The following is a 9,747-nucleotide window of genomic DNA, read 5'->3' as shown; positions in this document are numbered from 1 at the left end:
TGTGCCAGTGCATTTCATTCTGGACAACAGAGGAAGATTACATACACATGTTTCTATCCTTCATTAGGATCTGAGGATCTATCCAATCTCCAATGAGATTCTTGGTTACCATGCCTTCCTACGACCCCCAGTAACAAGGGAACATTTTTAATAATGCAGGTCATACATTCTTGGCGAGAACAGAAGAGGCTTTGTAGGGAGCAGTGTCCGACAGATCCATTGAATATCACAGGAAGAACAAAAATACTTGAAACAAGATCATTAGGCAGGACCATCACAAGGACAGGAGGATGGTTTGCAAGTTTTACACACATGACAATCCCTCTGATCTGGGACACATTTACCTGAGAAGCAGCCATTTTTTCTTTTTTCTCCTACATCTCTGGGATTTCTTCTCAGGTGAGATTATCTAATCTAGTCACACCTACATTTAGAAAATATGCCTTTATTTATTTCAAAATTAAATGGAATATATTTAGTTTTTGTCAGAGTCTTACCACCCTCTTTGGAGCCCCTCACTTGCTCTCCTGTTTGCCTGAGGTTGTCTTTGATTTGTTGGTTCTTCCACCATCTCCGTGAGGTGGGTCTACTTTGTCCCTTGGGATAGTTTTCCTTCTTTACCAATGCAAGATAATCCAGAGGACAGACATCAATTCTGCCTTTGCCCCTCAAGAACAGTGATGTGTCTAAAAGTGCACAGAAACCAGTCACCAAACTAAAATAAATTTTTTGAGAGTTAATAATTTAATAATATAAAACTCAGACCTAATCAATCCAAAATACAACAGTCTATTTTCAAAATTCAACGTAACTCCATTTTAGACCGGTGGGGTGGGAGGGGATCTCTGGCCTCTTAGTGTGTTTGCATGCAGCTAAAATAATTTTGAAATGCTAACAAGATAAGATTGGCACCAGTATGCAGCTTTCTAGACTAACTCTGGGAAAATGTAAGTATGTGCAATAACTCTGTTTTGTTTACTAAAGGAACAAGGAGACTGTGAACCGAGGACAAGAGAATTCACCACTTTCCAGGACTCCTCTCATCGCCCAGATGTCTGCAAGTCTAAGGAACCTCTTGATCTTAGCCCCTCTCTGTCCCAAAGCTTGGATAAAATTTTTTTTAAAGCACACTTGGCCCAGAATTTGATGAGCTCTCGTGAGGCTTTGGCATTTTCCTAAACCGGTGCTCAGCAAGGAGAAAGTCATGTTCAGCTTGAGTGCCAAGATCATGAAGCCCAACGGCAAGAAGCCAGATGAGTTCGAGTGTGGCATCTCCCAGGCTGTCCTGGAGCTGGAGATGAACTTGGACCTCAAGGCTCAGCCCAGGGAGCTCAACATAACAGTGGCCAAGGTAATTGAAGTTGGTGGTGGTCAGAACCCTATCATAATCTTTGTTCCCATTCCTCAACTGAAGTCTTTCCAAAAAATCTAAGTGCAGCTAGTATGTGAATTGGAGAAAAATTTCAGCGGGAAGCATGTTGTCTTTATTGCTCAGAGGAGAATCCTGCCTAAGCCAACTGGAAAAAGCCACACAAAATATAAGCAAAAGCATCCCAGGAGCCGTAGTGTGACAGCTGTGCACGATGCCATCCTTGAGGACTTGGTCTTCCCAAGTGAAATTGTGGGCAAGAGAATCCGCATGAAGCTGGACGGCAGCCAGCTCATCAAGGTGGACTAGGACAAAGCACAGCAGAACAACATGGAGTAGAAGGCGGAAACTTTTTCCGGTGTCTGCAGGATGCTCCTGGGCAAGGATGTTAATTTTGAATTCCCAGAATTTCAGTTGTAAACAAATATAACTAAATAAAGTATATTCACAGTTAAAAAAAAAAACAAAACACACATGACACAGGAGTGGTCTTTACGAGGCCATCCCCCTCATTTACTTGGTTTTAATGGCCCTATCAAATAGTCACAATCCCTGCTCCAATCCCTTATGTTGTCAAAACTGGATTTGGACAATGTGATACAAATGGCCAATGACACTAATGACTGACACTGGAGAGTTCCACCTAGATAATTCAGGTAAGGCCACTGCAGGACTGTCACTCAACAGCACTTGCCCATCCCAGCTTCCCCTTGCCCCTTCTCAAAGCCTTTCCTTCCAGGCCCTCCGGCTTTGGTTTTTGGACTGAAGAACTGCTATTGTCAAAGAGGCCTCCTTAACGTTGTGACGGAGCCACCGTTTAACTCTACTGAGGAGAGAGGGAGTTGGCCGGGATCATAGCCTCCCCTACCCCCCACCAGCCCCCATGCAGGTCAGATCCTCTTCATGACCTTCGTGGGTTCCGCACACTCGGGTGTGGTGAGCTGCACGGAGAGTGCTCAGCAGGCAATGTCGCTGCAGGGTCAAGACCACAGTGTCCTGGCCCAGCACCACCTACACCGAGGGGACCGGACCGAGTCACAGGCTCGGAGCTGATGGAGACGCCAGTCCCTAAAGAGCCAGGACATCCAGGTCCATCCCCACTCCCCTTCTTGGGAGGTCCCCACACACTCACCATCTCCTACCTTCCAAGTGTCTCAGCATCAGCCCTACGAATCTTCTAGGACAGGGGTCCTCAAACTACGGCCCGTGGGCCACATCTGGCCCACCGGTTGTTTTTGCCCCCTTAACTTGTTACGACTAGCAGTGACAAATATGGAACAGGACATTGACCATCTCATTAGCCAACAGCAGGCCCATAGTTCCCACTGCAATACTGGTAAGTTTGTTGATTTAACTTTACTTATTCTTCATTTTAAATATTGTATTTGTTCCCATTTTGTTTTTTCACTTCAAAATAAGATATGTGCAGTGTGCATAGGAATCTGTTCATAGTTTTTTTTTTTTAAACTATAGTCTGCCCCTCCAACGGTCTGAGGGACAGTGAACTGGCCCCCCGTTTTAAAAGTTTGAGGACCCCTGTTCTAGGACCTGCATGTCACAGGGCAACAGGGGCTAAAACGAAGAAAGAGAGGCTGATGGAGAACACTAAGGCCCAGTAAGAACCCTTAAGCTGCCCCCTCAATTCCGGCTCCTGTCTGATTGGCCATTTCAAACCCCAGCATCAGTTGATTGGATAAAACCCCAGATCATCTGGTGTTGAGTGACAGGACATGCAATGAGACGTGGGCTGCAGGAGGCAAGAAAATGTTGAGATTACTCCCAGCTCCGGAATGTGGTAAGGACATGTGTAGGAGCCCCTTACAGGACTTGCTGAGAACAATGGCGTCTGCCTGGTTCCCAGTTGGTGGGTTGCGGAGCTGCAAGGACTACAATCCCAGCATGTCCCGGGAGAGGCGGTGTCGACATACAGTCTAGAGACCCACCAACCAGGAGCGGAAAAAAACTGCCATCATGCCCCGAAGGGGCCCACAAGCCTCCTGCCCCCACCCTTCTGCCCAGACTCCAGGGCAAGGAGAAATCTAAAGACATTTTTGCCTATGGAGTCCTTGTTTTGCACCCCCTGTCAGTCAAGACCAGAAAGGAGGGGCCTGAAGGTTTTTCCAATCAATGGATGCTGAGGTCTGTACTGGTCAATCAGATGGGAGCTGGAAGAGACAGGGTGGATTTTGGACTCTAGTTGGCCTTTTGTCTCCTGCGCCTGCGCACAGAGTTGGGTCGTCCTCTCTGCTGTGTCCTGCACTTTGGTACCTATGTGTGTCATCGCTTGGACCACTGTCACCCTGTGATCTGCAGGATGTGAAAGACCTTGGTGAGGCTGCCGGAGCAACAGGAAGCTGGGAGAAGGTGAGTGTGCTGGGGTGTCCCGAGTGGGGTAGATGGTGGACTTGGATGACCCGGCTGTAGCGGGACTGGCCTCCTCCTCAGCTGATGGTGAACACATCTCCACCGCCAGCTGAGCCTGGTGCCCTCGGTGTAGGTGAGGCTAGGCTGGGACCTTGGGGACCTGTCCCATCCACAACCTCAAGCTAAGCCTTTTGTGAACACCCTCTCTTTCCACGTGTTTGGGACCCAAAAGAGTAGTGGGGAAGATCCGACTGACCTGCGGGGCCAATGCAGAGAGGGTCTGGGGTACTGTTCCCTGCCCCTCCTTTTGCCACCCCAAGGTTACATCACAATGTCGAGGAACAATTTCTCTCTTTATAACTGTGGAAATCAATACATTTCCACCAGAAAGTGTGATAAATTGTTGAGTTTCACAGGTGTATGAAAGTTTCCATTACATTCATTTTTTTGAGTCAATCTCACTCTGTCATCAAGGCAGGAGTGCAGTGGCACACACACGGTCCACCCAGAATCAACCTGCTGGGTTCCGGTGATTCTTCTGCCTCAGTCTTTCAATAGATAGAACTAAAGGCATGTGGTACGACACCCAGATAATTTTTTTTATTGTAGAGGAGGTCTTGCCAAGGTGCCTGGACCGGTCTTGAACATGCGGGCTCAGATGATCCACTCGCCACGGCCTCCCAAGCCTAGCCGGTAATACTTTCAATAAATTATTTTTTAATGTTGAGTTTAGTAATAAGAAGATAACTCTTCATGGACCAAGAATGAATTTAGTCATATGGATTGACTCCAATTTCCTGTTACTTGGGTAAATAATGAGTAGTTCTGGAGAAACATACTGGTAGATAACAGGTTTACCACCATATTTCAAAGCCACTAGAAAAAACACATGAAGTGGTCAATGTCCCTACATACCAGCAACTTCCAACTGTTGTAAAAGGGTAAATGGTTGAATCAGCGCCATGTGGTCAGTACAAAGAAGGGATGTGTCCATGGCACCTGACTTTTTGTTCTGAGTTCTGATGTTACTGCTTAAGAGAGCATTCACAGACAGAATTGTTGTTGCTTCATTATTATTTCTGTTGGTTTGTCATTGTTAAAAATAACCATATAGGTTTTCTTTATCTGATTTTTCTGTTATGCCCAGAATGGAGTGTAGTAGAACACTCACGGTAACAGCAGCCTTGACATGCCGGCCACAGGCAATACTTCCACATCAAACTTCAGGCATGTGCCATTATACCCAACTAATTGCTTGATTTATTGCTGAAATGAGGTGTTGCCAGGTTGTCCAGCCTGGTCTAGAATCCCTGGGCTCAGGCAATCCTCTCACCTCATCTCCCAAACTACTGGAATTACAGATGTGAGCCATGGTGCCCAGCTATCCCCCAAGGGATTCTAACATGGTGACATTGTCAAGCTGAGAGTTGTCAGATATGTTCATGAAAAGTTGAACTCAGAGGGAGGTCAGCTGTCCTGTTTTGCTTGAGTTTGGTCAGGTAGGTAAGCCAGTGGTGCCATATATTCATTGTTGTAGCAGCAGTTGCCAGTTTTTCGGGCAAGGGAGGGCAATTGTGGGAAGGAAAGAATTAACTCACACTTTGCACTCCTTTCAGGAGCTCACTATTTTAAAATCTGTCTCTTGTTACAAAAGACAGAGAAAGGTAGACTTCATCACCCTTTCTGGACCCTCATGTCTATGGGTGTGGTGATAGGAAGGAACGGATTGTCCTTATGCAAAAGGCATATACTGGCTACACATAATAATTATGCCAGAAATTCTATCACTTAGGGAGGCTGCAGTGAGAGGACTGCTTGAGGTCAAGAGTTTGAGACCAACCTCTACAACATAGCATATTCATGTCACTATAAAAATAACTAAAGAGGCTGGGCTCAGTGGCTCTGCCTGTAAACCCAGTGCTTTGGGAGGTTGAGGTCAGTGGATTGCTAGAGCCCACAGGTTCAAGACCTGCCCAGGCAACTTGGAGATACTTCATCTCTACAATAAATAAAAAATTAGCCAGGCATGGTGGCATGCACCTGCAGTTCCAGCTACTTGGAAGGCTGAAGTGGAAGTATCGCCAGAGCCCAGCATGTCAAGGCTGCAGGGGCCAGGAGCATACCACTGAACTCCAGTCTGGGTGATGGAGGGAGACTCCAACTCACAAAATAATAGTAAAGAAAGAAAAAATAGCCAGGAGTATTAGCAAAGACCTGTACTTCCAGTTACTTTGGAGTTTGAGATAGAAGGATTGCCTGAGCCCCGTTCAAGGCTATGGTGAGTAATGATGGTGCCACTTCACTTCTGTCTGGGTGACAGAGTGAGACTCTAACAAAAAATATTTTCAATTTAATTTTAAAATAAAGGCATATTTTCAACATGTAGGTGTGATTTGTCCAGATCATCTCACCTGAAAAGAAATCCCAAAGGGACACACTAGGTGGCTCAGGCTGTATTCTGAGCATTTTGGGAGGCAAAGGAAAGGGGAATGCCTGAGCCCATGGGTTCTAGACTAGCCAGGATACACTCTTCTCTGCAAAACACTAAAAATTGGCCAAGTGTAATTCAGCCTGTAGTTATGGCTACCTGGAAGACTGAGGCAGAAGGATTGCCTGAGCCCAGGTCATTGCCTGGGTTACTGTGAGCATGTCACTGCACTCCAACCTGAGTAAAGGAGTGAGACTATGACTCAAAACAAACACAAAAAAATTGCAGTGAAGTTGGAGTAAAAGGAAAAAAGTGTAAATGTGTCCCAGGTCAGAAGGACTGTCATTTTTAAAACTTGTAAACCTCACTGCTACTTGTGATGGTCTTGCCTAATGAGTATTTTTCAACTACTTTTGTTCTTCCTGATATTCAAGGACTTTGAAGGACGTGTCTCCCTACACACCAGAGGGTCCACTGTTCTCAGCATCCATGCTGCCTAGTTGCCATGAACTGTTCTCACTATCAATGTATGACCTGCAGTATGAAAAATGTTACCTTGTGGTCAGGGAACATGGGAGGGTGTGGATGTCCAAGCTTCCCATTGGAAATGGGGTAGATCCTCAGATACAAGCAAAGGATAGGAATGTGAATGATGAAGATTTCACATGATGCTCCATCAGCTCCATGGAGAGCATGGTTAATAGCATGCACGTTTACACAGGATGGCAGTTACTGCCCAGAACAACACAAAAATGACTGAATAAAGAATTATTAGAAGAGAGTTGCTCTTTAGGATGCTAAAAACTATATAAATACTTGTTTTTGAGATTACACACTATGGGAGATACCTGTAGATGGATTTCAAGGCACACAAGGCAAAGAGGACTTTCTGGAACAAGGAAACAATGATACCACGAAGTACTTCAGTGCAGATGCCCAGAATGCAATGTAAAAGATTTTTAAAATAATAATACTATCCCAATAAGAGAATGCTTATGAGAAAATATATGTAAAGAATTTAGGAGGTAATTGGCTCTTGGAAATTGCTGAAATAAATGCTGGCTACTATTAGGGCCCTCATGCAAAGAAAAAATTGTTTCTTCATTATTAGATTGATACTAAAATATACTAATCTTGGGGCCTGTATCTCAACATGGATATTGTGTTGCACCTGTGTGCATCGGCACCTGATACCAACCTGTCCCATCATCCTTCCCAGGAGATTGTGGCTGCAATGAGCTGTGAATTTGCCACTGTACCCCAGCATGGGAAGAGAATGAGACCCCCCCAACTGAAAAAAAAAGTGCTGAAACTCAGGTGAATTCCAAATCTCCTGAATCAGAATTTGCATTGTGAGAGATATTCACTTCATTTTGTACACATTGAAACTTGATGAGGACCTTCCAACCTACTGTGAATTTTCCCTTGAACCAGTATATACAACCTATTCTGTGTGATATGACTTGGGATGTCCTCTTTCGCAGTCCTGCTAACTGAAGTGCCTGATAACTACACTCTCAGGAAACACTGAACTTGCTCTCCCATGTGCCTGAGAGGCTTTATGTGGGTTCTTACAACTCGCTAGGTGAGATATTTTATAATTTGGGATATTTTTCATTCCTTTCACAACTGAAACTTAATCCAGAATGAAAGTATGGACTTCAAGAAACTTAGCTTAAACTTAGTTCACATTTTGCCTCAGCATTGCCATTTTTCCTTAGACTGACATGCTTTCAATCAAGCATAGATTAGACATAGTTATTTTCAAATAAGCAGGTTTTAGGCATTAAGACTTTTTTTTTGAGGTGGAGTCTCACTCTGTCACCCAGACTGGAGTGCAGTGGATGCCCCCAGCTACTGCAGCCTTGACCCACTGGGATCGACTGATCCTTCTGCCTCAGCCTTCCAAGTAGCTGGAATTACAGGCATGCATTGCCAGGCCCGGATGATTTTTTTTTTTTTTTTTTTACTTTAGAGATAAGGTCTCGTCAAGTTGCCCCGGTGGGTGTCGAACCTACAGGCTCAGGCAATCCACTCACCTCAGCCTCCCAAAGTGCGGAATTACAGGCTGAGCCACCAAGCCCGGCTAAGACAATTTAAGATTACATTTTTCTGCAGGCAAAGAGGCAATCTACCTCATTCTCCTCAATAAATCTCCATCAGATGCAAAACCAGGGCAACACAACAACCCAACATTTCAGCTCAAGGTTTACATACTAATCTCTAGGAAACTTTCAGGTTTCTTGTCAAGGGGGAATCAAAGATCACCTCTTGGCTGGCCAAAGCCATAGAAATTATAATAAGACTTTTAGTCAAGAAGTTTGGGGATTGCAGACATCTCACAAGTGTCTTGTTGCAAAATCCCATCCCCTTGATTCCTCCCATGTAGCCCATCACCTGAGGACACGAGATGGTAATATCTGGCAACCAGCAAAATATAAAACTCATGTGGCTACAATCTACATCAAAGACCCATGGTCCTGGACAGTCCTGTGGGCTTAAATTTCCCTTTCCCAAAGACCTTTAAAAAATCCAATTCTTTGCCTGGCTCGGTGGCTCAATATGTAATCCCAGCATTTTGGGAGGCTGAAGGGAGTGAATTGCCTGAGCCCGCAGGTACAAGAGCCTGAGGTGGAAGGATCACTGGAGGCCAGCAGGTCAAAGCTGCTGTGGCCGGGAGTGTGCCACTGCACTCCAGTCTGGGTGATGGAGTAAGACTCCAACTCAAAAAAAAGTGTGTGACTCTTCCACACCTCACCTGTCTCCATCCATCACCTTTCCAATCTGTGAAAGGTGGTTATTAAACTTTACTTCTACTTTCTCCTTTGTTGCAATCTTGCCTTATTCCCATGACAATGATCCACCTCACCACAGTTTTATGCTTTCACAGAGGACAGGGCTCATTTCTGTCTTTTCCCCTCAACATCAGTAATGTGTAGAAAATGCTAAAAAACCACTCACCTAATCAACTGAAATGTATTGCCTATAAATTTTTATGTTGGAAGAAGACAAATCTTAGACTGAAACAAGAGTGAATGTAACTATGATATGTCAAAATACGGCAGGGAAGTTAGCACAGGTAAGACATCGATAGATAAATTTCCCATAGGCTGCTTTTAGGAAGCATTCAGACATTTTAAAATTACATTGTACTGTAGACCATTTTGGCAGTCTTTCCCACGTTTTGGCAAATCAAAAGAAAACCTCATATGATGTAAGAATAGGACAACCCATAATAATAATCACTAAGAATCTTTCAGGACCGGTGCGGAGTCTCATTCCCATGATCCCAGGACTTTGGGAAGAGGAGATAACAGGATTTCCTGAGCATATAGTTTCCAAACCATCCGCAGCAACTTGGTGAGCCCTCTCTCTCCAACAAATAAAAAAATTGTCCAGTCATGGTGGTGCACACTTGTGGTTCCAGCTACTTGGAAGGCTGAAGTGGAAGGTTTGCAAGTAGGTTAAGGTGACTGTGGTCATGAGTGTGCCATTGCTCTACAGCCAGGGGAAACAGTGAACTCTTACTAAAAAAAATAAAAGCCAGGCTTGGTAACTCAAGGTGTAATCCCAGCACTTTGGAAGG

The 9,747-nt window shown here is 44.8% G+C and overlaps 1 pseudogene; it reads left to right on the top strand.

Annotated features, from left to right (window-relative positions):
* The first annotated feature begins 1,204 nt into the window (after nt 1-1,204).
* Nucleotides 1,205-1,789, top strand: LOC103250913 (annotated as a pseudogene).
* Nucleotides 1,790-9,747: the final 7,958 nt, after the last annotated feature.

This window comes from Carlito syrichta, unplaced genomic scaffold (assembly GCF_000164805.1).
Source record: "Carlito syrichta isolate Samal-C Ts95f unplaced genomic scaffold, Tarsius_syrichta-2.0.1 Scaffold54410, whole genome shotgun sequence".
NCBI classification, from domain to species: Eukaryota; Metazoa; Chordata; class Mammalia; order Primates; family Tarsiidae; genus Carlito; species Carlito syrichta.
This window is presented reverse-complemented; position numbering and strand designations above follow the sequence as displayed.